This window comes from Ursus americanus, chromosome 35, assembly GCF_024610735.1.
Source record: "Ursus americanus isolate L20-20 chromosome 35, mUrsAme1.1.p, whole genome shotgun sequence".
Lineage (NCBI taxonomy): Eukaryota > Metazoa > Chordata > Mammalia > Carnivora > Ursidae > Ursus > Ursus americanus.
In genome coordinates, this window is record NC_142161.1 from 14,297,735 (window position 1) to 14,325,390 (window position 27,656).

Genomic DNA, 27,656 nt, shown 5'->3' on the forward strand with positions numbered 1-27,656 from the left:
TGCCTGCGTGCTCTGGCACATGGCCCCTTCCTCACCCCAACATCTTGGATCCTCACATCTCCTCCTTCCTCCTTTGACCTTCTTGCCTCCCTCTTATGAGGATGCTAGTGATTTCACTTAGAAACCACCCAGATAATCCAGGATAATCTCCCCATTTTAAGATCCTTAATCACATCTACAAAGTCCCTTTTGCAATGTATGATAACATTCCCAGAGTCTGGAGAGTAGGACATGGACATCTTTGGCGACTCCAGTTCAGCCTACTGCAGTGATCCTCCTACTTTGTCTGTCTTTCCACACCTGCAGAGACCGGTGAAGCTGAAAGACATGGGAAAGTCCCATCACAGAAGGCCAGGTGGCTGAGTGACTGGGTAGAACACAGTTCCCTGCTGACTACACTGGACTGTGAAATGAGGGAGAAGAATCTTTTATTGTGGTGAGCCACTGTGGTTGGCTGAATTATTGGCCCCGATGCTTTAACCCCCACCCGTGTCAACACCTTTGCAATGGCCTTATTGTGGGCAGAGTGTACTTCCTAGCCCTTTGACTTTGGGCTTGACAATGTGACTTGCTTTGGCCACTAGCATGTGAGTGGAGTGACTGACAGTGTGCTCCGGCCTTAAAGGTCACTCGTGCATCTGCATGCTCTGGTTTGCCTCTGCCATTGCCATGGGCCCTGTCTAATGCTTCATAATGGAATGGTTGTTGTTCTCCACCAATAAATGTTAGGATGGCTTACTAGATAGCAAAGGTTAACTAACATAACTACTGAGATTTTAATTTGCTTATGACAGGCAGTGAGACTAAAGCAGGGGCTGGAGAATAACTGAGTGAGGGAGGTGGAAGAATGGAATGCCACGGCCAGAGAGAGGGGAGTTGGAATCTATTATTCCAGCGGAGTAGAAGTTCCCGGTGACAGCAAGGTCAGGGTATAACCGTGAAGGGAGGGGCTCAATAAATCGAGGCGTTGTCACTGGAGATGAGCAGATCAAAGAGAGTGACAGAACTTGAGTTGGAATGGAAGACTGACTGCAAGCCAAGGGCCTGAGCCACCACTGGATAAGGGGGGCTGGTCTTGTGACTGGGAAGCTAAACATCAGGTAGGTAACTTTGGAAAGAAGAAAATTCAGAAATGCTAGGATGAGCCTATGAAGAGTACTAGGAGTGGGAGACCGCCTCCAAACTTCTGTTGTATGGAAACCAGGGAAGGGTGAAGCCACTGGGAGGTGACATCTTACTTGGAAAGATTAGCTGTGCTTGATCTCAGTTGCCTGGTTTAGTCCCCCAGAAGAAGAAGGAGAAGAAAGGCAGTGGGGATGGGAAGGCTTCATTAAACCACAAATGTTGTGAGATTATACTGAAGCTTAGGCTGAGTGAACCAAAGCCTGCCTGGGTACCTCGACAAGGCCTGAATTAAGTGCAAAAGCAAAAGTATCTCCCACTGGCACATTGATTGGATAATTGCTTTTGTATCAATTGGCTCATTATTTCATAAAATTTAGGATAAGGCATGATGTATGTCAACTATAATTCAATAAGAAATATTAAAAAATAAAAAGGGCTAGAGGGGTGCCTGGGGGCTCAGTTGGTAGACCATGTGACTCTTGATCTCAGGGTCGAGAGTTCAAGCCCCATGTTAGGCATGGAGCCTACTTAAAAAAAAAATAAATAAATACAATAAGATGTTTTCTCAGGGTGCCTGGCTGGCTCAGTCGGTGGAGGATGCGACTCTTGATCTCTGGGTTGTGAGTCTGAGCCCCACCTTGGGTGTAGAGATTACTTAAAAAGAAAATCTTTAAAAACAAACAAACAAATAAATAAATAAACAAATTTTAAAAAAGGCAAGGAACAGCATGAGAGTATTTTGCATGTCCTTTGTAGAAATTAAGTGTACTAATAAACGAATACTCTAATTAAGGGTACTAATACAATAATAAATGGGCTTGATGTTTGAGTGCTCCTGAAAAGGATCTGGAAGTGCTCAAAACCTTCTTCTTCCTGCAGTCTGAAGACTTCCCGAGGATATTAAGTTCATTTTCCAGCAAAGTGGATATAAGTGGCCCCCTGAAACAGACTATGGCTTCCTGTCCTCCTAACGGGGGGCGCTGCAGTGGCACAATTCTAATTCCAAGTAATCTACCCACTGTGGTAGGCGGAGCGATGGCCTCTGAAGAGCTGTGTGTCCTGATCTCTAGACCCTGGGAAAGTGCTACCTTCCAAGGCAAAGGGGAGTTAAGTTTGCAGACGGAATTAGGTTTGTTAATCAGTTGGCCTTAAGAGGAGGAGATGATCCTGAATTATATTAGGTGGGCCCAGTATCATCAATCACAAGGCTTCTTGTAAGTGAAAGAAGAGGCCCCCGCGAGGTGGCAGCATGAAAAAGACCTGGCCCAATGTTTCTGGAAGGGGGCCATGAGCCAAGGACTGCAGGCAGCCTTGGGACGGAAAAGGCAATGCGGCAGATTCTCCCCTAGAGCCACCAGAAGGAACGCAGCCTTGCTGACACCTTGATTTTAGCCCCGTGAGACTCCTTTTCACTTCTGAGCTCCCAAAGCAGAAGGTAATAGTCCTTTCCTCACACGTCCTTATCAGTACTCGGCTGAAGACTTGATGGGAACCCTCTTCAGATGTTTGGAGCTCACTCTCTCTTTCTGTGCAGCCAGTCTCTCTGGTACCCTGCCCTGAAAATTCCAGCCATCTGGGTCTTCTCAACTTCTCAACTCTGTCTCCTTCACTTGGGGAGACTACAGAACCCATGCCAGCTTCCCCTCCTCTGTGCCACTGCCTGGAAACGGCCCAGGCAGTAAGCCGGAGCGACCACAGACTTCATCTTTTTATTTCCCTTCAGAGATCATTGTTCTCTGCTGCCTCTTGTCCAATGTCTGAAACTGTTGTTTCAATTTTTTTGCCCCGTTTAAAACAACGTTTAAGGCAGGCAGCGAGTTTGGTTCCTCTTACTTCATCATGGCAGAAAGCGGAAGTCGCGGGAGCCATACTTCAATCACAGATGGGCTATTTTTCCCTGAATAAGTTCCTTAGCCTCTCAGAATAAGAATTCCCTGAATAAGTTCCTTAGCCTCACTTTCTCCAGTGATTTTTTTTTTAATGGACTACTTTTTGAGCAGTTTTAGGTTTATAACAAAGTTCAGTGGAAGTTACAAAGATTCCCCACATACTCCCTGCCCCTACACGTGCACAGCCTCCCCCATTCTCAACATCCCCCACCAGAGTGGTACGTTTGGTACAACTGGTGAATGCGCACTGACGCATCATTACCACACAGGGTCCACAGCGTAGAGTACGGTGTGCTGTCTGTGTTGTACATGCTGTGGGTTTGGACAAATATATAATGACAAGTATCCACCATTATGGTATCATACAGAGTATTTTCACTGCCCTAAAAATCCTCTGTGCTCCACCTATTATCTCTCCCCACCGCCCCCCACCCCCAACCCCTGGCAACCACTGATCTTCTTACTGTCTCCTAGTTTTGCCTTTACCAGAATGTCACAGAGATGGAATCATACAGCATGTACCTTTTCTTTTTACTCTATTTTTATTTTTTATTTTTGAGAGAGAGAGAACATGAGTGGAGGGAGGGGCATACGGAGAAGCAGGCTCCCTGCTGAGCAGGAGCCAGATGCAGGGCTCAAGCCCAGGACCCTGAGATCATGACCTGAGCCGAAGGCAGACGCTTAACTGACTGAGCCACCGATGTGCCCCAGTATGTACTTTTCCAGATTGGCTTCTTTCATTTAGTAATATACACGTAAGCTTCCTCCATGTCTTTTCATGGCTTGGTACTCCATTGTCTAGATGTCTCTCAGTTCATCCATTCACCCACTGCAGGATATCTTGGTCGTTTCCAGGTTTGGGCAAGTATGAACAAGCTACTATAAATAGCTGTGTGTAGGTTTTCGTGTGTGCATAGCTTTCACCTCCTTTGGGTAAATACCAAGGAGTACTTTTGCTGAATTGTATGGCAAGAGTATTTTTAGTTTTGTAAGAAACTGCCAAACTGTCTTCTAAAGTGGCATTCCTACCAGCAGTGAATGGGAGCTCCTTTTGCTCCATATTCTCACCACCATTTGGTGTTGGAAAGGTTTGGATTTTGGCCATCTGTAGTGGTATCTCACTGTTGTTTTTTATTTGCATTTCCCCGATGACATATGATGTGGAACATGCAGATCACATGCATCTGCATATCTTCTTTGGTGAGGTATCTGTTAAGGTCTTTGGCTCATTTTTGGATCAGGTTGTCTGTTTCTTATTGTTGAGCTTTAAGTGTTCTCTGTATATTTTGGAAAACAGGGTTTTTTTTTTTTTTTTTTTTTAGAGAAATGTCTTTTGCAAATAGTTTCTTTTAGTCTGGGGCTTATCTCTTCATTTTCTTTCTTTTTTTTTTTTTAATTTTATTTATTTATTTGACAGAGATAGAGACAGCCAGCAAGAGAGGGAACACAAGCAAGGGGAGTGGGAGAGGAAGAAGCAGGCTTCCAGTGGAGGAGCCTGATGTGGGGCTCGATCCCAGAACGCCAGGATCACGCCCTGAGCCGAAGGCAGACGCTTAACGACTGAACCATCCAGGCGCCCCTATCTCTTCATTTTCTTGACAGTGTCTTTCACAGAGCAGAAAACTTTAAATTTAATAAAGTCCAGCTTATCAACTTTTTCTTTCATGGATTGTGCCTTTGGTGTTATATCTAAAAAATCATCAGCAAATTCAAGGTCATTTCTCCTATGTTACCCTCTAGGGATTTTATAGTTTTGTATATTACATGTAGGTCTATGGTCCATTTTGAGTGATTTTGTGAAGGGTGTAAGGTCTATGTCTAGATTGATTTTTCTGGCATGCGGATGTCTAGTTGTCCCAGGACCATTTGTTGAAAACTCAAATGATCTTAGGTGATATTTAATCAGGTATAATATAAATGTCAGCTGCCTGGATGTCCTCAAGCTCTTCGAAATTCAAATAGCAGTTAGTTCAAATACTCATCCCCAATGTCTCTGAGGATTCTCTGGAGCTTAGTCTCCTCTCAGTGTCCTCTGGTTGACGTCTTGTTTCCAGCCACAGTATAGCCCCTCAACTCATTGTTGCTTCTGTCTTTTCCTCACCTCATCCCCTCACTAGAGACTGCCTCAATCTCTTCTCTCTGAAGCACTACTCATCTACATTGTACATGAGCAGATATTATCAAAGGAAGAGAGGCATGGAGGAGATGACATTTAGGGCAGGATGACCTAAATTGGATTTTAACATTTCTGAGCTTAAAAATCCCTGGTCCGTTCTTTCTTCTGGAGAAATCACTCTGTATCTTTTCCTTTCAGGTTGCAGTCTCTTGGCATTATGCTGGTCCCTCTTGGGGTCACTGCTGACCCATGTGATGTCTTTGTGCACATTTAGAAAAAAAGCAGCTCTCCTTTAGCAGGCCTTGCAATTCACAGCTTGACAGCAGAAAGTGGGCCAGATTTCAGCCCCAGTGCTGCCTCATCTTGCTTAGCCTTCATACTTCCCTAACTTATTTGTCCTTAATCCCCCAAATTCTTGTTCATTTCTTTTCTTTTTAAAGATTTTATTTATTTATTTGACAGAAAGCGAGAGAGAGTGAGAGACAGCGCACAAGCAGGGGAGGGGGCAGAGGGAGAGGGAGAAGCAGACTCCCCACTGAGCAGGGACCCCAATGCAGGCACTTGATCCTAGTTCCCCAAGATCATGACCTGAGCCGAAGGCAGACGTTTAACCGCTGTGCCACCCAGGCGCCCCATCCCTCTTGTTCATTTCTTATAGAGTGCTTAAGCTCTTCCTTTACTGGCTCTAGGCCATCCAAGTTATTCCCTAGAGTCTCATCTTCATAATTAATTTAAAAAATGTTCTCCTAGGTTCCTCAAAAAGTTAAAAACAGAACTACCCTACAATCCAGCAATTGCACTACTAGGTATTTACCCAAAGGATACAAAAATACTGATTCGAAGAGACACATGCACCTGATGTTTATAGCATTACCAATAATAGCCAAATTATGGAAAGAGCCCAAACGTCCAATGACTGGAGAATGGGTAAAGAAGATGTGGTATAGGGGCGCCTGGGTGGCTCAGTCGTTAAGCATCTGCCTTCGGCCCAGGGCGTGATCCCAGAGTGCTGGGATTGAGCCCTGCATCGGGCTCCTCTGCTGGGAGCCTGCTTCTTCCTCTCCCACTCCCCCTGCTTGTGTTCCCTCTCTCACTGGCTGTCTCTCTCTCTCTCTGTCAAATAAATAAATAAAATATTAAAAAAAAAAAAAGAAGATGTGGTATATATACACAATAGGATACTACTCAGCCATAAAAAAGAATGAAATCTTGCCATTGCAACAACGTGGGTGGAGCTAGAGTGTATTACGTTAAGCCAAATAAGTCTGTCAGAGAAAGACAAATACCATCTGATTTCACTTGTATGTGGAATTTAAGAAACAAAACAGAAGAACATAGGGGGAAAAGAAGAGAGGCAAGCCATAAAACAGACTCTTAACTATAGAGAACAAACTGAGGGTTGCTGGAGGGGAGGTGGGTGGGGGAATGAGCTAAATGGATGATGGGCATTAAGGAGGGCACGTGTAATGAGCACTGGGTGTTGTATGTAAGTGATGAATCACTATGTTGTACACCGGAAACTAGTACTACACTGTATGTTAACTAACTGGAACTTAAAGATTTATTTATTTGAGAGAGAGAGAGGGAGGGAGGGAGCATTAGTGAGAGGGGCAGAGGGAGAGAGAGAATCTCAAGCGACTCCCTGCTGAGGGTGGAGCCCAGTTGGGACTCAGGGCTCAATCCCACGACCTGAGCCAAAATCAAGTCAGTTGCTTAACGGACTGAGCCACCCAGGCACCCCTTACCTAACTGGAATTTAAAACTTGAAAAAAGTAAAAAGAGAAAAAATAAAAATGTGCTCCTAAGCTATAACAGTTTTAACTGTGGAAGGAACAAAGGGGTGTTAATTCCCCCCCCCCACTACACATACATTGTAATGATGGTGATAAAGATGAAATAATGACTAACAGCCCTGAAGTAAATATGCTTCAGTTATATGAAGACAAAAATGTTTCTCCAGGAACATCAATGGTCCTTTCTTTAACATGTAAGAGATTGCATATTATACCCATGTTTACTACAGAATAGAAACCAGAGTCTCTAAAGTGCTTCTCCCCTCTCCATCCTCTAAAGTGCGTTAAGCTCTCAAGATCAAAAATGCTTAACTCTGCAGATGCATTTTGCAAATGTATACATATGGCAGGAAGCCAGGAAGTTCCTGGAAGACAACAGGATGTCAGTCCAGCTTTACAAAGCATATGTAATTGTCATAGTCATCACATTCTTCAACAGACCATAGGGAAGCAAGAGACATGGGGCACATCTTTGACATAATGTATTTCTGCAATTCTAGGATATACTGACAGCATATGGGGGAAACAAAAAAGCCAGCGTATTAAATGTTCACACCAACAATAACTTACGTCCTGATTTCAAAACTTTATTTTTTTAAATTTTTTAAAATTTATTTTAATATAATACAATTATTTGCTTTGATGGCTTGGCTTTAATGTAAAAATATTTTTAAAATACCAGTGTAGTTATCATACCGTGTTATCTTAGTTTCAATTATACAATATAGTGATTTAACAATTCTATGCATCACTCAGTGCTCACTATAATGGCTATACTCTTAATCCCCTTCACCTATTTCATCCATCCCTCCCACCCGCCTCCCTTCTGGTAATCACCAGTTTGTTCTCTATAGTTAAGAGTTTGTTTTTTGGTTTGTCTCCTTTTTCTTTGTTCTTTGTTAGCATAGTGCCTAGAACACAAGAGTGTCCACTGCTCTGCAGAAATTCAGAAGGAACTGCGAAGGAAAGGCTGGGGATTATTTACTCCTTGTATTAGTCAATCTAACTCAACAAATATTTAATGAGCATCTACTTTATACCAAGAATTGGACTGGGAGCTGCTATAGGAGGACATAAAGAAGAATGTTGTGATTATCTTGTCTTAGGAAAAGAGAGCAGATTAGAAATATTTAGTAAATTTAATTTTATTAACTTAATTTTGGGTTTAAATGTTAATTATGTTTTATTTATTTATTTTTAATGATTTATTTATTTATTTATTTGACAGAGAGAGAGAGAGTGTACACACATAAGCAGGGGGAGCGGCAGAGGGAGAGGGAGAAGCAGGTTCTCTGCTGAACAGGGAGCCCAACATGGGGCACTATCCCGGGACCCTGAGATCATGACCCAAGCTGAAGGCAGATGCTTAACTGATGGAGCCACTGAGGTACCCTTGATTATATTTAAATTATCAAATACATTAAATGAATTAAACTAAATATGTTAAGTATGTTATGTTGCTCTAATATACCTATTTAGTTTAATGTATTGTTTTATATACATGACTTAGATAATTTTGCATTTGTCAATAATGCTAATGAAAGAATGCTTTATTTTTTATACTAAATTTTATTTTTTTAAAGTAATCTCCATGCCCAATGTGGGGCTCAAACTCCCAACACTGAGATCAAGAGTTGCATGCTCCACTGACTGAGCCAGGCAGGTGCTCCAAGAATGCTTTGTTTTTAAGTGGCACTAACCCAGTTTCCCCCAAGAAAATTAAAATAAATGAAGCAACTAGAGTATATACCTTACCTCTAATTCCTGGAACTGAGGAGTAAATGAACCAATTAAGAAATACCTCTTACTTCTAAAATAGCAAACTTGGGATGTACTAGGACATGACCGGTCCTTGTTCCCAATGACAAGAGTGAATGGCCCTATAGGACACCTTAGGATTAGACATTATCCAGGTATGTGTCATAGCCAGTCTCCAAGACGGCCCCCAGGGATCCTTACCTCTGATAACCGCAGGTCTGGCAGAATCTCATTGCATCCTCATGAAAGACTCCAAGGTAGAACTTCCTGGCCAAGCCCTTTCCAAATTCCTGACTCAGAAACAATGAGAGAAAACATGATTATTGTTGCTTTAAGCCACTACAGTTTAAGATAAATTATTACTGCTACAGAACGCATTGAGGTGATGTCAAGTCATTGAAGGGTATTAAGCAGAGAAGTACATAGTACAGACTTGCATCTTAGAAATAATGCCACGTGTGGTGTGGAAACTGGGAAGCTAAAGGCAGGGCACTGGTTAGGAAGCTATCATACCATCCAGGTAGGATGCGGTAGGGACCAAAATTAAGTGAGTGGCAATCAAGCTGGATGTTAGAGAAATGGATCACAAAGTGTTTATGAGGGACGCCTGGGTGGTTCAGTTGGTTAAGCATCTGCCTTTGGCTCACGTCATGATCCCAGGGTCCCTCCCTCTTCAGTGGTGAGTCTGCTTCTCCTGATCCCTCTGCTCCTCCCCAGTGCTTGTGCTCTCTCTCTCTCAAATAAATAAATAAAATCTTAAAAAAAGAAAGATGTATCTGTCTATGTCAGAAGGAAACAGCACACTCAAATAGGATAATTCAAGGTGGGTTTAATAAAGGTAACATTTACACAAGAGCGTGCAGTGTGTAGGGAGACCACCAGGATAACAGTATCAGGGCTAGTCCTACCTGTTGGCTAGGGAGGGAGCACACAATCCAGAGAGATGTGGAGTCTGCCAGAAGAGGGGGTGTGACCTTTCAGGGATGAAGTTGGACAATTATAACACCTCCTTCACTGTCTTCTCTTCCTCTAGTCTCTGCTGGAGATCTTTATTGGTTGAACCCAACTGGAAGTCAAAGACCATGTGGGCCAGTCACTCTACAGAACAGGGTGAAGAAGGGTGAAGAGTAGATCTGGAGGGCAAATGGATATCTTGTCTACAACGTCATACAATTTATCAAGTAGTCAGAGCTGGGTATTATGTACGCCAAGATTCTAGAAGGAAAAAAAAAAAGAACACAGAAATCATTTTAATCTCTACCTCTTCTGCCACAGCCAATCGGTCACTTAATGGAGGCAGTCCTATCTTTTATAAACACTTGTTTTTAAAGATTTTTATTTATTTGAGAGAGAGAGATCATGAGCACGGAGGGGATGGGTAGAGGGAGAAGCAGACCTGAGCCCAAGACAGATGCTTAACCAACTGAGCCACCCAGGCGCCCCCGACAGATACATCTTGATAGAAGGAATTTACCAAGCTATTATTGGCCATAAACATCCAATTATAAATTAGCTTATGAGATTGCTTTTCAAAGTATAACTACCTAAGGTTGTGCTTGGAGGGAATGAGGCATAAAACACATAAGTCTTCATAGAGATAAAAAAGAAAAAAGAAAAAATACAATACAACCAAAAGAGCAGGGCTGTGAAACCAGAAAATCTCAGCTTGAGTTCCAGATCAACACTTTGGGTCTCATTTTTCTCAACTGTAAAATAAGAGTTTTAAAATAGTTTAGTGGCCTTTGTTTCTTTCTAAGGTTTTATTTTTAAGTACTCTCTACACCCAACGTGAGGCTTGAACCCACAACCGTGAGATCAAGTCGCCTGCTCTTCTGACTGAGCTGGCCAGGCACCCTGAGATCAGTGGCTTTCGATCTGTATTTCACAAAACGTCACAGTTCCAAGCGGTACCTCAATGTCCACCAACCTGGGAGGGGAGAGATACAGAGAAAGGACAAGAGGAAAGAGACAGAGCCCTACCCCTACTTCAACGAAGGCAGCTCTGTTGTCTGCTTTATACGGAACAAAGTGACCAAAGGTGTGATTTATGATTCCAGGTCAAAGACAGGTTACTTGATTTTAGAGACTTTGGAGGTCATGGATACAAGACTGGGTATTCTAGCTGCCAGTCCTCTAGGGAGAGGTGGCCTTTGGGCTGTGCGTATGTGTGTGTGCGCACGCGCGTGTGTTTAAAGAGCAGTTTGGGAGGTCTGCCCTTTGTGTGCATTAAACTGGGTGGGGAAGGACATCTTCCTTCCCTCGTCTAGGAGTCATTGCAGCTATCTGTGTGTGTGTGGCGGGGGGCAATCCAGGGCAATGCTGGGGGCGGTAGAAACTAGTCCAAATCGGAGTCTCCACACTCCCAGCAGAGACCAGTAGGCAAGCAAGAGAAGACTGGGTCCCAGCCCGAGTCTGCCCCCTGGCGTTCATGGAGGTATTAACAGAGAGGAATTCCGGAGAAGGAAAAAAAGACATGTTTCTGGGATTGGTACACACGTGTGTGCGTGTGGTAGACTTGTTTAGTTTTAATGTTAAAAGGAATGTGATTATATTGCAGACCCCTATCTGGGAGAAGCGGCCCATACTCATGACATATCGACCGTGCATGGGCACAGAATAGGTGCTCAAGACTGGGGAATAAATGAATGCGTGGATGAATGAAAAGTGGGTGAATTCTGGGTTACACTGCACTAGAAGATAAGGGTTCTGCTTTTAAACGCATGTGTGAAAAGCGGTGAGCTAGTTCACATTAGAAGTCCAGTTAGCTGTGATGGCCAGCGAGTGTGGGCAGACCTGTTCTTGCCGGACCCTTGCAGGTCCTTTAAGACATCAGGAACGGCTACTGGGTACTGGCAAAAGCAGGGAAAGAAAAATAGAGAATACAAATCTCAAATGATGCATATATTTTTTTAAAGATTTTATTTATTTATTCGACAGAGAGAGAGACAGCCAGCGAGAGAGGGAACACAAGCAGGGGGAGTGGGAGAGGAAGAAGCAGGCTCATAGCAGAAGAGCCTGATGTGGGGCTCCATCCCAGAACTCCGGGATCACGCCCTGAGCCGAAGGCAGACGCTTAACCGCTGTGCCACCCAGGCGCCCCGATGCATATTTTTCTATTTCTGTCATTGGCATTTTCTTTCTTTTATGGTTCAACAAGTTCAAAGAAAGATTTCAATGAGTTAAAGCTGCAAAGTAGTCACTAGATTTTTTTTCAACTTTTTATCTTGCAATAATTACAGGTTCACAGGAAGTTGAAAAACATATGGAGAGACTAGTGTATCTTACAACAAAATATGTTTTTTTAAAATGTAAAACCCAGTTAAATATTTTGGGGTCACTTTACTGCATTTAGTTCTTCTGGCATGTTGATTATTTTAGAAATTAGGCTCAAACAGATAATTGATCACATTTAAATAGCTTCTCAGACACACTTCTGACTAAGGAATCAAGTTGGTTCTCAAAAAAAAAAGTTGTTGCTTTCTCTTTGAGGATAAGCCTTCAGAAAAAAAAAATCACTCAATAGGAAAGTTACAGAGAGAAAGGGTTATATTTACGGTGTTTCAAAAATTGGGGGTCCTCGGTGAAACCATTAGCTGCCTGGCTCTCTGGAAGGTAACCAGTAGAGGGCACTCCAGGCTTCATAGACTGCAGAAAACGCTCGTGCATCAGTCCAGAAGCCTTAATTTTTCCTTCACCTTATTATGAGCTTGCCTCTTGGATGATTGCAGAGTAGTTTTCTTGGTGACAAAAACCAAAACTTCTGAACTCCCAAATAGCCATGTTAATATTTCATGAATAATTCAAAAGTAACCCAATGTTCTTGTACCAATGCGGCCCCATTACTCAACTTCTTTGAATCAGTCACTTAATGCTACAGGATTCCAGGAGATAACATACCCATGATTATCAGGATGTCTTGATCCTGGACGCTTTTGCCTGAATCCACATACATTACTTGAACCCAAATGCAGTGCAGAGCTATTTCTACATCAGCCTCCAAATGAAAAGACCAACGTGCTTTGAGCAGCTTGGCAGGAGAGCAAAGCATGCTCTTTTTCACCTTTTCTAAACAGTGTACAAAATAGGATTATGATTTTCCCCATAAACATGCAGACGTAACTAGAACTTCAGCAGAAATAAACCAGCGTGTGCGTTAGATGCCACAGAGTTCCTCTGGAAGTGGGAGGAAAACTAATATATGCCAAAAACTTAGCACTCGACAGGCACTTGCTGGGTGTTTTAACACACAGTCTCATTTCATGCTCCTACTGACATGCCTAACTGGGGAAACAAAAGTTGCTCAAGGACATCCAGCTAGTTCAAGTACATCCAGAAGCAAACCCAGATGTTCCTGGCCTCCGTGTGCCTGTTTTTTTTTTTTTTTTTTTGGAGGTGGGGGCAGCCCTGCTCTGTACTGAGTCACTCTGCCATGACTTGTCCTGGCATTTTCTGGGAATGTGTTCCACAGTGAGGTTCATGTTCAGTGATTTCTGATGGCTTTTTTTTGAAATTTGCCTGTTGCTTACAATATGCCATCTGTTGTTATGAAAGTGCCCCAAACTGTGGTAATAGAGTTTTTTTTTTTTTTTTTTTTAAAGAACTTTTTTGTAGAGACTGAATGGTGGGAGAGGAGGGCTGGGTGAGGGCAATGAAGGGAGACCTTTGTTTTTCACTCTGTATGCTTTTGTAATGTTCGAATGTTTTATGATTAGAACATACTCATGTATTTTTTTTAATAAAAAAGGAAAAAAAGAAACTTTCCAGGGAAATATGAAGAAACAATGTAGAAAGAACCACAGTGCAGTATTTTTTATGATATATTTATGACATATTTATAGTAATTTGAAGATAAAGACCTCTTTTGAGAGAGGAAAAAAAGAGGACCAAGATGGCATTATATGGCTATTTTCTTCTCCTCATCCCTCACACCCTACACACAGAAACACAAACAAAAGCCTCTTATTGTTTCCCCTGATGGAACAACGATGACTAAGTGAATAAATCATCCAGTCACCAAAACTTCATCCCCAGTCATTTGACACCATGTAGGGAATACTATGTTGGAAATGCGCAGCTGTTCGAATCCGAAGCAGCACCACCCCTGGAGGTTAGAGGGTACGAAGCACAGGAAAGAGCCGGTCAATACCACTCGTCACTAAATGAACTACGGATGTCTCATTTCAACGGTTGTGCCGTTAGTTTGAGGGTGAGAGGGGTGAAAATATGCATCCCCCTTTCTTCTCCTGAACTCCAGCACAGACTATCTTCATAATATGGGGAAGGAAACAAGTTTGAAAATTTTAGGGTTGAATTTGTAAACTAGAGCCTGTTAAATTCATTCCCGGTCCTGTAAGCACCTCTCGAGTAAAACCTGTACCAGTACACTGAAGGACGCTGGGGTTAATGGTTAGACACGAAGAGGGCTTATTAATCTCCCCCGATGAGTCAGGATCTGCTGAGCAGAGTTCACCGCAGAGAAGCACGACAGTGGGAACAGTGCACGATTCTTACCCCTCCATTACTCAGGCTGCTTTTGAAACCTTATTAAAACTGGAGCATTGTGAAAGCTCTATTTATTCTAGTTATTCTGGCAAAAATCCCCTCCTTATGTGGCAAGAGCACCTTAAACTTCTTTTCAACCTCCAGCAGTCAGTACCCTGCTTTCCCTGTCACCTCCTGAATAATGAGAACTGCTTACGCATTCACCAGTGCCTCCCGGGCAAGGCCAATTTTGTGCGTAGATAGTGTATTACATGCACATCTGTGTGTGTGTGTCGTGTATATGTGAGTGTACGCACATATATGCAGGTATGTACACAATAAACACATTTACGTATACATATACATACATGTATATATATATATATTCATATGTTTTAAGAAACTGAGGGCCTGGGGCGCTGGGTGGCGCACTCATTAGGCGTCTGTCTTCGGCTCAGGGTGTGATCCCGACGTTATGGGATCGAGTCCCACATCAGGCTCCTCCGCTATGAGCCTGCTTCTTCCTCTCCCACTCCCCCTGCTTGTGTTCCCTCTCTCTCTGGCTCTCTCTCTGTCGAATGAATAAATAAAAAAAAAAAAAAAAGAAAAAAGAAACTGAGGGCCTCTATAGCAGATTTTCCTTTTGCTGGCCTTTTCTCTCTGGTCCTTTAAACCTCACTGAGTGTTGGGGAGGGGGCTCCTGGATGGCTCCGTTGGCTGAGTATCTGCCTTCGGCTCAGGTCATGATCCCAGGGTCCAGGAGAAGCAGGGAGTCTGCTTCTTCTCCTCCCTCTGCAGCATCCCCTGCTTCTGCTCTCTCACGCTCTCTCTCTCAAATAAATAAATAAAAATCTTTAAAAGAAAAATCACCAAGGGGTGCCTGGCTGGTTCAGTTGGTGGAACACGGGACTCTTGATTTCGGGGTTGTGAGTTCGAGCCCCACATTGGGTGTAGAGATTACTGAAATATAGAAATCTTTTTAAAAAATAAATAAAAAATAATAATCACTGAATTACTGCTTAACAGTCCTGTTCTTCATAAACTTTTAAATGTAACCACATGTATAAGACAGAGTTCATGAGCCGAGAATATTTGCTGCCTTGTGATTATGTTCTGTACACCTATTTGATATTTTTACTTCATTCTTCTGGTTCTTAAGACTTTTTGGTAAATATGCACTTTTGGGGAGTTTCTTAATCCATCGATTTAGGTTACCTTTTATTTTTTAACAGTGCAGAAATGTATTATTTTACATAACAAGAAGTTCAGAGGTGGGGCGGCTTTGGAGTTGGTTAACTTGGTGTCTCAACGTTGTCAAGGACACAGATTCTTTCCATTTGTTCTCTGGCCCTCCCAACTGAATTGGCTTTTGTCCCCCAGCTTGTCTCTTCCCGGTCTCCTCTGCAACTTCCCTTCTTGATGATTATTTTTGGTTCTTTTTCTGGTTTCCTTACCTAAAGGAGTTTTGCCCCAGGAGATGTGAGGCTTTGCTAACCTCCATCCTGTTCCTCCAGAAGGTTACCTGCTCTGACTCCAGCTGGCATAGCTCTGAGTCCCCTGGCTCCTCTCCCGGCCTGGTCTTGAGAATTAATTTGCACCTTGAATTAAAAACCACAAGCAGCTCAGGGGTGGGATTCGTTGTTTCTTCCCCATTACCTCTGCACCCCAATCGCCGATACCTCGCTGCTTTGCTTCTGGCCTGGAAGTTTCCTGAGTTTCAGACTAGCCTCCTCAAGGACAGTCCTCCTGGGGAAGTCACCTATCCTGTGGCTTCCCCTTTCACTTCTCTGTGCCTTTCTTTACCTTACCTAGGAAGAGGATCAGCTTCCCATCTCCAGTCACAACCCATTGGGCTTGTCACCTGAAAGTTCTGTCATTACTTTGACTTGAACAAGCCCCAAGATGAATGCCCCATCCCTTCCCTCCTTAGGCCTCTCATTGTATAGATGCTGTGAACGGGTGTCATTCTGTGTAAATATGCTAAGAACTGAAAAAGTTAAAAATTGAAAAATAGCGGGATTATTTTCAGTGCAAGCCACTTTTTTTTTTTTTTTTAAAGTACAGGGATCAGAAATAAAGATGAAAAATTGCTGGGGCCCATATTTAGTTATGAGGCCCAACATGTACATAAAAATTAAGAGGAAAACAACAGCTTTAGCACCAAAGGGGGAAGTGCTAAATTTCAGAATAAGTGGATGAGACATGACAATTAAATGTAATGTATGATTTTTTTCCTTGTTTCTTTTTTTAAGTCTAGATTTTTTTTTTCAACCTATGGAGGATATATTATTGGGATAATTGGGAATATTTGAATATGGACTGTATATTAGATAATACTAGTGCATTTATGTTAAATTTCCTGAGCGAGATACTCATTCTGTGGTTATGTAGGACGAATGTCCTTCTTCTTAGGAAATACACACTGAAGTGTTTGGGGATGAAGTGTCACAGTGTCTATAATTAACTCTTAAATGGTTCAGCAAAAAGTTGAAAATTAAAAGCAGAATGAGAGAAAACGAATGCAGTGACATTCTAATGATAAATATAACAGAACAGCATATGGTGTTCACTGTACTACTTACCACTCTCCTATGTTTGAAATTTTTCAAAATAAAAAGGTGGGGGAAAAGCTGTGACCGGTAATGAAAATCACTCTTCTGATTCAAGGACTCTGTGTGTGTGTGTGTGTGTGTGTGCGTGTGTGTGTGTGTGTGTAAGGTTATCGTGGTTTAAGTTTATAGTTAGAAATTTTGGATGTATAATCATTCAAGAAAGCAGATGTGATCATTATCTATTTAAAACTAATAACAATTTGAACTGTTCTAATGGGTCGAAGGGCTGCTTAGGAATGTTGCTTCCTGAAGGGGGGGTTGTGTCAATCCCCTCTCTGAAGGCCTCCGCCACTTGGCAGCAAGCCCTGCTGGCTGGACATACGCCCCATGAAGAAACTGGGCTGCATGTCTCCCTGTGTTCAGATACAGGCGTGGTGCTCTTGGTCCCGCCCCACGGACTGGGTCGTGGGGAGGTGGGAAGTAACACATCGCTCCTGCCAGTTGTCGAGCTCTGTCCTAAGCTTTCACATACATCATCTCTGTCCCGTCCCTCTGCACAGCTTCCTGGGGAGGTAGGAATTATCATTCCCAGCCACAGAGGAGAAAACAAAGCTCGTGAGTGATTAAGTTTTAGCCTGAAGTCTTAAAACTGGGGAAGTGCGGGGAGCTGAGATTCAAACCAGGTCTTTCCACACAGAAAACCTAACCCTTGTTACAAAATTGGTCTCTCCGACTCCACGTTGCCCTGACTGGAACATGAGGCACAAATCTTGGATAGCTGACATATTATCATCCACTTGATTGTGGAGCCAAACTGCCATCTGCTATGGAGAAGCTGGAGGTTGTGTAAGTCTGTACCCATCGAGGAGGGGGTTACCCGGCTTCCAGGGCTGGCTGCGATGTTGTTGACACAAGTCTAGGCGAACAGTTTGGCTGAATTCCTTCCTGCTCGAGAGCACAGTATTAACAGCCCTGAGGGGCTCTGCCGTAGTAGCCGCTGTACTTGAGTAGATGAACCCATTCCGAGCCGGCTTTCTCACCTCTCTTTAAGTTGGCGACGTAAGGGTTTTGTTTTTGCTTTTCAGAAAGTGACTCAGGACTTAATTTCCTGAATTTCAATGATCTTGCTTCCTACTGCTGATCCTCCGGCCCAGTAGTCCTTCGCTTTTGCAGTGTTCATTCTTTTCGTTTTAAAAATAGAATTGAAACTAGATGTGGGTTTTGTTTTTCCTTTTTTTTTTTTTAAGATTTTATTTATTTATTTGACAGAGAGAGAGAGAGCACAAGCAGGGAGAGTGGATGGCAGAGGGAGAGGGAGCCTCATCTTGGGCTTGATCCCAGGGTCTCAGGAGCACGACCTGAGCCGAAGGCAGACGGAAAGCAGATGCTTAACCAACTGAGCCACCCAGGCGCCCCTTGTTTTCCATTTTTTTTCTTTTCCAAGGAAAGTTTTTTTTTTTTTAATTTTAAAAGTAACATTTTTATCAGATCAAAATCTATAACAAGAGCAGCTATTTATTGATATGGCAGAAATTGTACTAAGTGATTTATAAGTATTACTTTATTTGCTTCCTGCAACAACTTTGTGAGTAGGTATTCTTCTGCGGGGAAGTTAAGTAACTTGCCCAGGTCACTGAACAGACGTCTAGGTGGCGGAGGTAGAGCTGTGCCTGGAACTCAGTTCTAGCTAACAGCAGGGTCTATGTTCTTAGTTACAGCTGCCTCCATATTTGGAAAATACAGAAAGTCTGAAGAAATAAATTCCCCTGAAATCCTGTCTACTGAAATAAACCACCATTAACATTATTTTCAACCTTTTTCTCTGTATATATATATATCTTTTGCATATATACAATATATATTTTCATACAATGTTAACTGAAAAGCAGGGAACAAAACTATACTGAATAATTTTACTTTAAGAAATACCAATAAATAGGACTCTTATTCCACATTCATCATGTCTTTTCTTTCTTTCTTTCTTTCTTTCTTTCTTTCTTTCTTTCTTTCTTTCTTTCTTTCTTTCTTTCTTTCTTTTTTTTTAAGATTTTATTTATTTGAGGGGCACCTGGGTGACTCAGTGGGTTAAGCATCTGCCTTGGGCTCAGGTCATGATCCCAGGGTCCTGGGATCGAATTCTGCATCTGGCTCCCTGCTGAGTGGGGAGTCTGCTTCTCCCTCTGCCCCTCTCCCCTCTAACCCCCTCATCTGCACGCACTCTCTCTCTCACAAAAATAAATAAATAAAATCTTAAATTTTTTTTTTAAATTTATTTGAGGGAGAATGTGGGGGGGGGTGGAAGGAGAGGGAGAAGCAGGCTCCCCACTGAGCAAGAAGCCTGACCAGGACCCTGGGATCATGACCTGAGTCCAGGGAAGACACTTAACCAACTCAGCCACCCAGGCACCCCTCATTATGTCTTTTTAATCTAACATGATGTAATGAGTATTTTCCAATATCATTAAATATTACTCAGAAACATGATTTTTAATGGTCACAATATTTCATTATGTAAATTTCCTATCATTTAATCTTTATGTTGATACCTTTTCTTCTCTCATAAATAAAATTGTGGTAAACATCGACATATAGTTTTGTTCTGTTCTTATGAATGGTCAAATCTATACTGAGCTCCTACATGTGCTAGCTACTGGGCCAGGTACCAGAGAGGCAGTGATGAGCAGAAGAGGCATGGTCTCATCCTTTAGGGAGTTAGCAATCTAGTGAGGGAGATTTAATCTACATTAATCCACTGGTCACAAAAAAACCCTGTAAATACATACTGTGATAAAAGGGAAAGGCACATGTTGCTAAGAGCATGGACCACCAGAGTCTGCTCTCATCTGGGGGATTACAGAAAACCTCTCCAAGGAAGTAATAATGGGCTTGAGATCTGAGCGACAAGGAGGAGTTGGCTGAGCAAGGATGCTGGATGAGAACATTCTAGGCAGTGGGAACAGTGAGCACAGTGGTCCTGTAATGGGAAGCAGCACAGGGCACTTGAGGAGCAGACAGCATAGTCAGAGTAGATGTAGCCTGGAAAGCAAGAGGGTATAGGAGCTAGACAGGTGGGGGAGGTAGTGAAAGGGTGGGGGTTGGTCCCTACAGGCCTCACTGAAGGTCTTTTTTTTTTTTTTTTTAAGATTTATTGATTTGAGAGAGAGAGACAGAGAGAGAGAGAGAGAGCGCATGCACACACGCCTGTGCAAGTGCAAGCTGGAGAAACAGAATCTCAGGCAGACTCCCCACTGACCGTGGAGCCCCCTGCAGGGCTCCATCTCACGACCCTGAGATCACCATCTGAGCCAAAATCAAGAGGCAGCCACTTAACTGACTGAGCCACCCAGGAGCCCCTCATCGAAGATCTTGATCTTGATCCTAAAATGTAAAGAGACTGAAGGATTGTAAACAGGATGAACTCTGAGCTGGGCAAGATTCCTCTGCTTGCAGGATGGAGGGCACGCTGGAGATGCAGCACAGGGAAGCTTGTGGAAGCCTGACAGTATCCTGGTGAGAGATGATGGCAGCTGGGGCTAGGGGCACGGGAAGACGTGGACAAGTCTGAGAGATTTTCTAGAAGATAACATTTGGAGGACTGGTGGTGGGTTGGTTAAGGAAAGGTGAAGGAGAAGGAGGTGTCAGACTGCTGCCCGGTTTCTGACTTCAAAACTAAAGGCACAGACTTCAATCAGGAACATGCGCAAAAAAGCAAGTTTGTGGGAGGCAGTACCATCATGAGCCTGGATTAGGAAATCTTTTTCTTCTTTTGTAAAGAACTAATTTTTATCATCTTGGTTTAATTTAAAATTTAAAATTTAGGAGTTTAATTTCCACATATTTGGAGATTTCCCAAATTACTTGTCATTATTAGTTTCTAATTTCGCTCCATTGTGACCAGACAATGTATTTTGTCTTGATCCACTGATTCAAACCAGGAAGGCAAAGATAATTTTTTCTTTCACTTTCCCTTTGATCTTCCAGGACTTAGCACGGCACATGGTGGCAGTTAATAGAAGAATGAAAGCATCATCCCGTAGATTAGTTTACTGGTCATAGGGGAAAACACAGCTGTGTAATGGGAGGGATCAGCCTGTGATCATCTGACCACACTGATCAATCATGAACCATCTGTGGGAGAACCAGATAACATGTGCACCTGACGTGATGTAGGACGAAGGACACAGAATCACCTAGGAAGTATTCCTATCAAAAATGTTTAGCCTGGGGCCACCTGGGTGGCTCAGATGGTTAAGCCTCTGTCTTCGGCTCGGGTCACGATCTCCACGTCCTGTGATCCAGCCCTGAGTCGAGCCCCACGTCAGCCTTACGGCTCTCGGGGAATCTGCTTCTCCCTCTCCCTCTGCCTCTCTGCCTGCTTGTGCTCTGTTTCTCTCTCTCTCAAATGAATAAATAAAAAAATCTTTATTAAAAAAATGTTTAGCCTATGTCTAACCAAACTTTTAGGTCTAACTGCCAGCTTGCAGGGGATAGGGAAACAAGGAAATAATATCACAGGAAACCATTAGACAAATCCAGGGGAGAGATTCTTCAGGACACTGAGTTTCTTCAACAAGTCAGTGGCATTAAAAAAAGAGAAAAAAAAAGGTTGTTGGAGACTGTTCTAGATTACAGGAGACTTAAGAAGAACAAAACCAAATGTAATATGTGCACTTTGTTGGACAGTGGTTCAAATACACAAGCTGTAAGAAGACATTTTGGGGACAATTAGGGAAATTTGAATATATATCAGGTATTAGATTATATTAAGAAACCACTGATTTGTTAGGTGTAATAATGGTCTCTCTTTGATACACGGCCAGGGCTCAGAATCTCAGGGTCAGGCCCAGTGGGACTCAAGCGTCAGACCTGGGTATCTATCTACAAGACCAACAGCAGGTGTAATCTCCTTGGATTTATCTCAGCAGTGAGGAGAGAACCTCTGCTCCAGGAATATAGCTGCTAAGGGTCTGATGTCTAAAAATTATGGATGGCAGGTCTGGATTCATAAAAATTCCAGTAAGCCCAATAGTTTCTTGGAAAGCAGGTAAATCTCACTGCCATGAAGAGCCCACAATGATACAATGTTATGACTGATTCTTCTAAATAAATCAATAATAAGTAGGTCATGTGCTGCCCTACTTTTCATGTGTTCTATGTCACTGTCCAGGAAGAAACGAACCTTTCCTGTTAGCATTCCCGGTAAAGCTTCAGCTTTGGTCAGTTCTCTTTCACAGCTCCTTCTTCATGTCTGAACACGCAATGTAGGGATATGAAAGTCTACACTAGGAAGTGGGATTTCTTATTTTGCTTTAGAATAGGCTTATGTATCCTAGGAACTGCATTTCCTGCTACCTTAAAAAAACACAAGCTGTTGCGATGGTTTGGATTTTGTCTGTTTTGTTTTCTACTAATGTAACTGTTTGTAGAATTTATCTTGCTATTTTACCTAATTATCATCCTAATGAAATCAACCAGAAATTGGACAGCTAGATCACCACAGTTTGGATGGTCACCTACCTGACCTTGGTCCGGGAATACTGTGCAAAGTAAGGTCCACGAGTCTTTATTTACATCTCACTTCTCTTATCTCCATGCAGAGCTTGCAGCCCAGGTTCTACATAACATTTCTAGTATTGGGGAAAAGAGGAAAGGAGGGAATTTACATTTATTGAGTAGCTATTATTGGCCAGGCATTATACTATTTCACCTATGTTCACTCAATTGGGGATGAATACAAAGTAGTAGTTAAGAGGGCTGGCTCTAAAAAATGAAATGAGAGAGGGGCGGGGAGAGGAGGGAGATATGTGTGGGGGGAAGCAGGGATATAAAACTGGCAAAATGTTAACAATTATGGAATCCAAATGGAGGGTATACAGGTACTCTATACTATTACCCAACTTTAAATTTTTTCACAAACATGGGGCACCTGGCTGGCTCAGTCAGTGGAGCATGTGACTCTCAATCTCAGGATTGTGAGATTGAGCCCCACGCTGGGCGTAGAGATTACGGAAAAAAATCTTAAAAACAATTACTTTTTCACAATTAAAAAAAAATTTTCCCCAAATACTTAAATGTAGTTGTCATATGACCTAGTATATAACTACTAAATATACAGCCAAGAAATGAAAACTTACATCTGTACACAAGAAAACTTGTACGCAGATGTTCATAGCTCCACTATCTATGATAGTCAAAAAGTGGAAATAACCCAAGAGGCCGCCCATCAACCAAAGTGGTATATCCATACAATGGAATATTATTTTATTTGGCCATAAAAAGGAATGAAGTTCTGATATATGCAATGCCATGGATAAACTTTGAAAGAATTATGCTAAGAAGCCAATCACAAAAAACACATATTTTATGATTCCATTTATATGAGATGTCCAGAATAGGCAAATCTCTAGAAACAGCAGATTAGTGGCTGCTTAGGGCTGAGAGTAGGAGGCTGAGGTGCAGTGATTGTTAATGGGTATGGGGTTTCTTTTGTAGGGCATGGGGGATAAGAATGTTCTAAAATTAGATGGTGGTGATGGTTACATAACTGTGACTATACTAAAAACCACTGAACTGTACACTTTACATGGGTAAATTGTATGACATATCAATTATATCTCAATAAAGCTGTTTTAAAAAAAAGGATAACAGGTCAAGACTACCTGGGTTTGGATCCTGTCTCTATCACCTTCTTTGTCATGTAAACCTTGGGCAAGCTATTTAAACTGCAGGCTACAGTTTCTAAACTAAACAGAGGAGTACTAGCACCACTACTAGCCTTGTTTGGAGGAATAATCTGTGAGATAATCTATGTGAAGTGTGCATAGCAAGTTCTCAATAAATGTTAGCTATGGTGATGACGACAATGATGTATTATCCAACCCTAGAGTTTGGCACTATTCCCGTTTTCCAGATGAGGACTCTGAGGCCCACCAAAGTTAATACTTTGCCGGGGGTCATGCACCTAATAGGTAATAGGAGCAGGTATTCTGATGACACGTGACTGTGAAAGCCAGGCTGCCAGAGTAGATGTATATTTTGTGGTATAATATGCATTTATAGAAGGCACTTTAAGAATTACGTAACTGCATGTGAGAAATTAATATGCTAAAAAAACACATCTAATTTTGACATAGCCTTTTATGCCAAAGCGATATTATTTAATATTCTTCAAACTGCTCTAGCTTGATCCTCTGACATAAAGTGCATCAATAGATGACAGTTTGCCACTGTGCAAAACAGACTTCCATGTGGTATACCTGAATGGCTCTGGGCTATTTTTACAGCCAGGTGAATGGAATTAATCATGTATTTTCTAGGTCCAGCACGGAACACTTCCCACCTTGTGTTATGGCTATTTACATATATTTCTTCTCTTCTCAGCCCAGCTCCTTTAGGGCACTGAAGGATGCTAAACATAGAATGTATTCACTCAACTGTTTTTGAACGAGTGAGTGAATGAACAAAAAAGATGAACAAATACATGCGAGCCACACACTTCAACAGTCACTGTATCTAATACTGGCAACATACTTTCCTACAGATTGTGCACTTCATACGAAGGGCTGGATGGAGAATAAGATTTACAACTAAAGAGTTAAGGTATTCCTCATCCCAGAATTGGACAAAAAGTCCTAATAACACTTACTGATTAAGCTATAAATTGAACTACCACGTATTTCCCAAAGTACTGGAAGTTCCCATGTACTCACCTCCCTCTTTATCCCACTCCCAAACCATACACATGTACACAGCTGGGATTTTCTAGCTGCTTCCCTAAATTTGTTAAACAATGCTTGATTAAGGTTAACGGTCTAGTGTAGAATGTACTAGAGCTCTATTTAAGTGGTACACACTGTGAAAAGCCTTCTGGCTACCGTAGGAAACCAGTCTAGCTATTTAAAAAGAAGTCTAGCCTGCTACAGCTAACTGGACCTGAGTTCTACACCTTCCTGGACGGCAATTTCATACGTGGCACTCGGGGCTGTGTCTGGCATGTACAAAGCATTTAGTAAATGTCTGCTGTATGAATGACTGAAATTGTCTGCTTTTCTTTGGCTCCTATTCATCTTGCCCATATTTTCATTAGAATTCTCATTTTTCTGGGTACAGATTTGAGTTCCACTGTGGGGACTAGGGACAAGGCTTTAGATGAAAAAATATGAGGGATATTAGAAAATCAGTCCAATTAGAGAAAGAGGAAAGTGAAGGGATTTATAAAAGATGAAAGTTTTTTTTTTTTTAAAGATTTTATTTATTTATTCGACAGAGATAGAGACAGCCAGCGAGAGAGGGAACACAAGCAGGGGGAGTGGGAGAGGAAGAAGCAGGCTCATAGCAGAGGAGCCTGATGTGGGGCTCGATACCAGATCGCCGGGATCACGCCCTGAGCCGAAGGCAGACACCTAACCGCAGTGCCACCCAGGCGCCCCAAAGATGAAAGTTTTTTAATGCAAAATATTATTTTAGGGTTTGAGCTCTGTGCAGGTCAATTTAATTCTCTTTATTCTGTGGCCATGGTATGGTCCCAAACCTGTTCTTCTGTTAATGTATGTCCTTAAAGAGGGAAGGGAAAGGCAAAGCAAAAAGGAAATCCAATACCAATTTTGAGGGGGGAAAAATCGCCTCAAAACACAGGTCCTACTAAGTAAAAGTCAGTGATGTTATCTTTGAAGATGAAATAATGCTTTAATGAACTCAAAGACTATGAAGATTATGAGCAGGCTCCCTGATAACTCCCTGACTACAGGCAAAATAAATATCCAGAGATTAAATGAGGCAGGATATACTACTATTAAATGTGGAAGCACAGGACCGCTTGGATCCCCCACAGTTCACATGAAGGTTCATTCTCTAGTTCAACAAACTTTTAATTTAAAAGCTTTCTATATACCAGGAACTATTTTAGGGGCTGGAGATCCAAATTAGGGGCTAAAAAGAATGTGAAGCATGAAGAACATCAGGAAATACTCAGAGGAGAAAGTTGCAAGAATTAATATTGGTAAAAACCTTCACCTGACCCTATAAGGCCCCACAGAGTACTGACTAGTCTTTCTCTTCCTTGACAGATAACTTTCTTGGAAGAATAATGTAGGGGCGCCTGAGTGGTTCAGTCGGTTAAGCATCTGCCTTTGGCTCAGGTCATAATCCCAGGGTCCTGGTATTGAGCCCCACGTGGGGCTCCCTGTTCAGCGGGGAGTCTGGTTCTCCCACTCCCACTCCCTCACTCACTGCCCCTTCCCCTGTTTGTTCGTGCTCTCTCTCAAATAAATAAAATCTTTAAAAAAACATCTATACCTCTACTACTGTACAGAATTAAGAATGAACATTTAGAAACTTTTACAGCGATTTGACATGGCCAGGACCTCCAAGCCTGTCGTCAGTGGACTTGTCTTTTTGAACAGAGTGTATACCAGTTAGGTTGTCTCAGGGTACCTTGTACCTGGTGCAAGTGACACGCTAGTCACGCACAGAGGGACTGCTGTCAGTCCATGACAGATTGGAAATTACAGATACTGTGCTTCACCAGACATTCAAAAAGCCCTGGTCTATGCCACACTGTTTCTTCTTTATCACTTGTTCAGTCTTCAAGACATTTCAAACTGGCATCAGCCCTCCCCACGCTGCTGAAAATGCCCCAGGAAATGTTACTGACCTCCTTATGGCCAAGTCTGGTGGATTCTTTTTTGTCCTCATGCTATGTGACATCTCCAGCATTCAACACCCTTTGCTTCTGTAACATTACGGAAGTTGTGTTCTCCCACCTCGCTGACAACTCCTTCTTTCTGTCCAGACTTCTCTTCTGCTTACTCGTAGGCCTGTTTCTCTTCTCATGTTACACTCGCACAGATGACTGCTGGGCAATCTAACTGATGTCCCATGGTTTCGACTACGCACTGTTGACTTTTAAATCTCTATTTCCAGGGTTATAAACTTGATGGTACATGAATGTGCTTAGAATATTTACAAAAGAAATCAGTTTAAGATAAAAAAGCAAGATAAACAGAGAATAAATTTTCATTTACAATTATTTTCAAAAATTATACATTATTTAGCCCCAGAAACCATTTTTAGTCCAAATGAAATCTTAGATGAAACTCTAATATATAAAACAAAATAAAAGCAGTTTCTCTGAAATGGATGTGAGCCCTATTCATTTAGTCCTTTACTTCCTGGGGCTCTCAGGTAATTGCTAAACCATGGGGTTTCTTTTCTTTTTTCTTTTCTTTCTCTCTTTCCTTCCTTCCTTCCTTCCTTCCTTCCTTCCTTCCTTCCTTCCTTCCTTCTTTCTTTTTCTTTTTTTCTTTCTTTCTCTCTCTCTCTCTTTCAGTAGGCTCCACACCCAACATGGGGCTTGAGCTCACAACCCTGAGATCAAGAGTCTCATGTTCTACTGACTGAGCCAGTCAGGAACCCCTACCACAGGGTTTTTTTACTTGGGGTCTTTGGATGCCTAAGGGATCCATGGAAAGAAATCAGGGGACCTATGAAATAAATCTTTTTCTTGTTTTAAGAGTTTATTTGAGAAAAAGAGAGTGAGTGAGAGAGAAAGCCCCGGCAGAGGGAGAGGGAGAAGCAGACTCCCCACTGAGCAGGGAGCCAGCCCTGGGGCAGGGGTGGGGGGCTCAATCCCAGGACCTTGGGATCATGACCTGAGCCAAAGGCAGACACTTAACTGACTGAGCCACCCAGGTGCCCTGAAAAATTACATATTTTAACTAACCACTACTTGAAATCCATTATTTCCTTAAACTGTGAATATAGACCATAAGCCATAGTACTATCAGCAGTACTTAATGGGTTCATCACCAATAGAAATCACACATCCCAGTCATATTATGTTATCACAGATCTCAAAGTATCATTTACATTCATCACTACATATTAGTTATTATATTGCCACTAGACACTGTTATATAATGTGTTAATAAAGACGCAGATATAT

The 27,656-nt window shown here is 42.2% G+C and overlaps 1 long non-coding RNA gene across 2 annotated transcripts in view; it reads right to left on the bottom strand.

Annotated features, from left to right (window-relative positions):
• The window catches only part of LOC148107116 (uncharacterized), a 37,616-nt gene extending 10,612 nt beyond the window's left edge, over positions 1-27,004 (bottom strand). The window contains exons 1-4 of one of the 2 annotated variants that reach the window (XR_015723081.1): positions 26,367-27,004; positions 22,232-22,341; positions 9,590-9,896; positions 8,883-8,971 (exon numbers count right to left, since the gene is read on the bottom strand). This is a non-coding gene — a long non-coding RNA (uncharacterized LOC148107116). Of the gene's footprint in view, positions 1-8,882; positions 8,976-9,589; positions 9,897-22,231; positions 22,342-26,366 lie in introns of both variants that reach the window. The other variant, XR_015723082.1, reaches the window with a different exon arrangement.
• Positions 27,005-27,656: the final 652 nt, after the last annotated feature.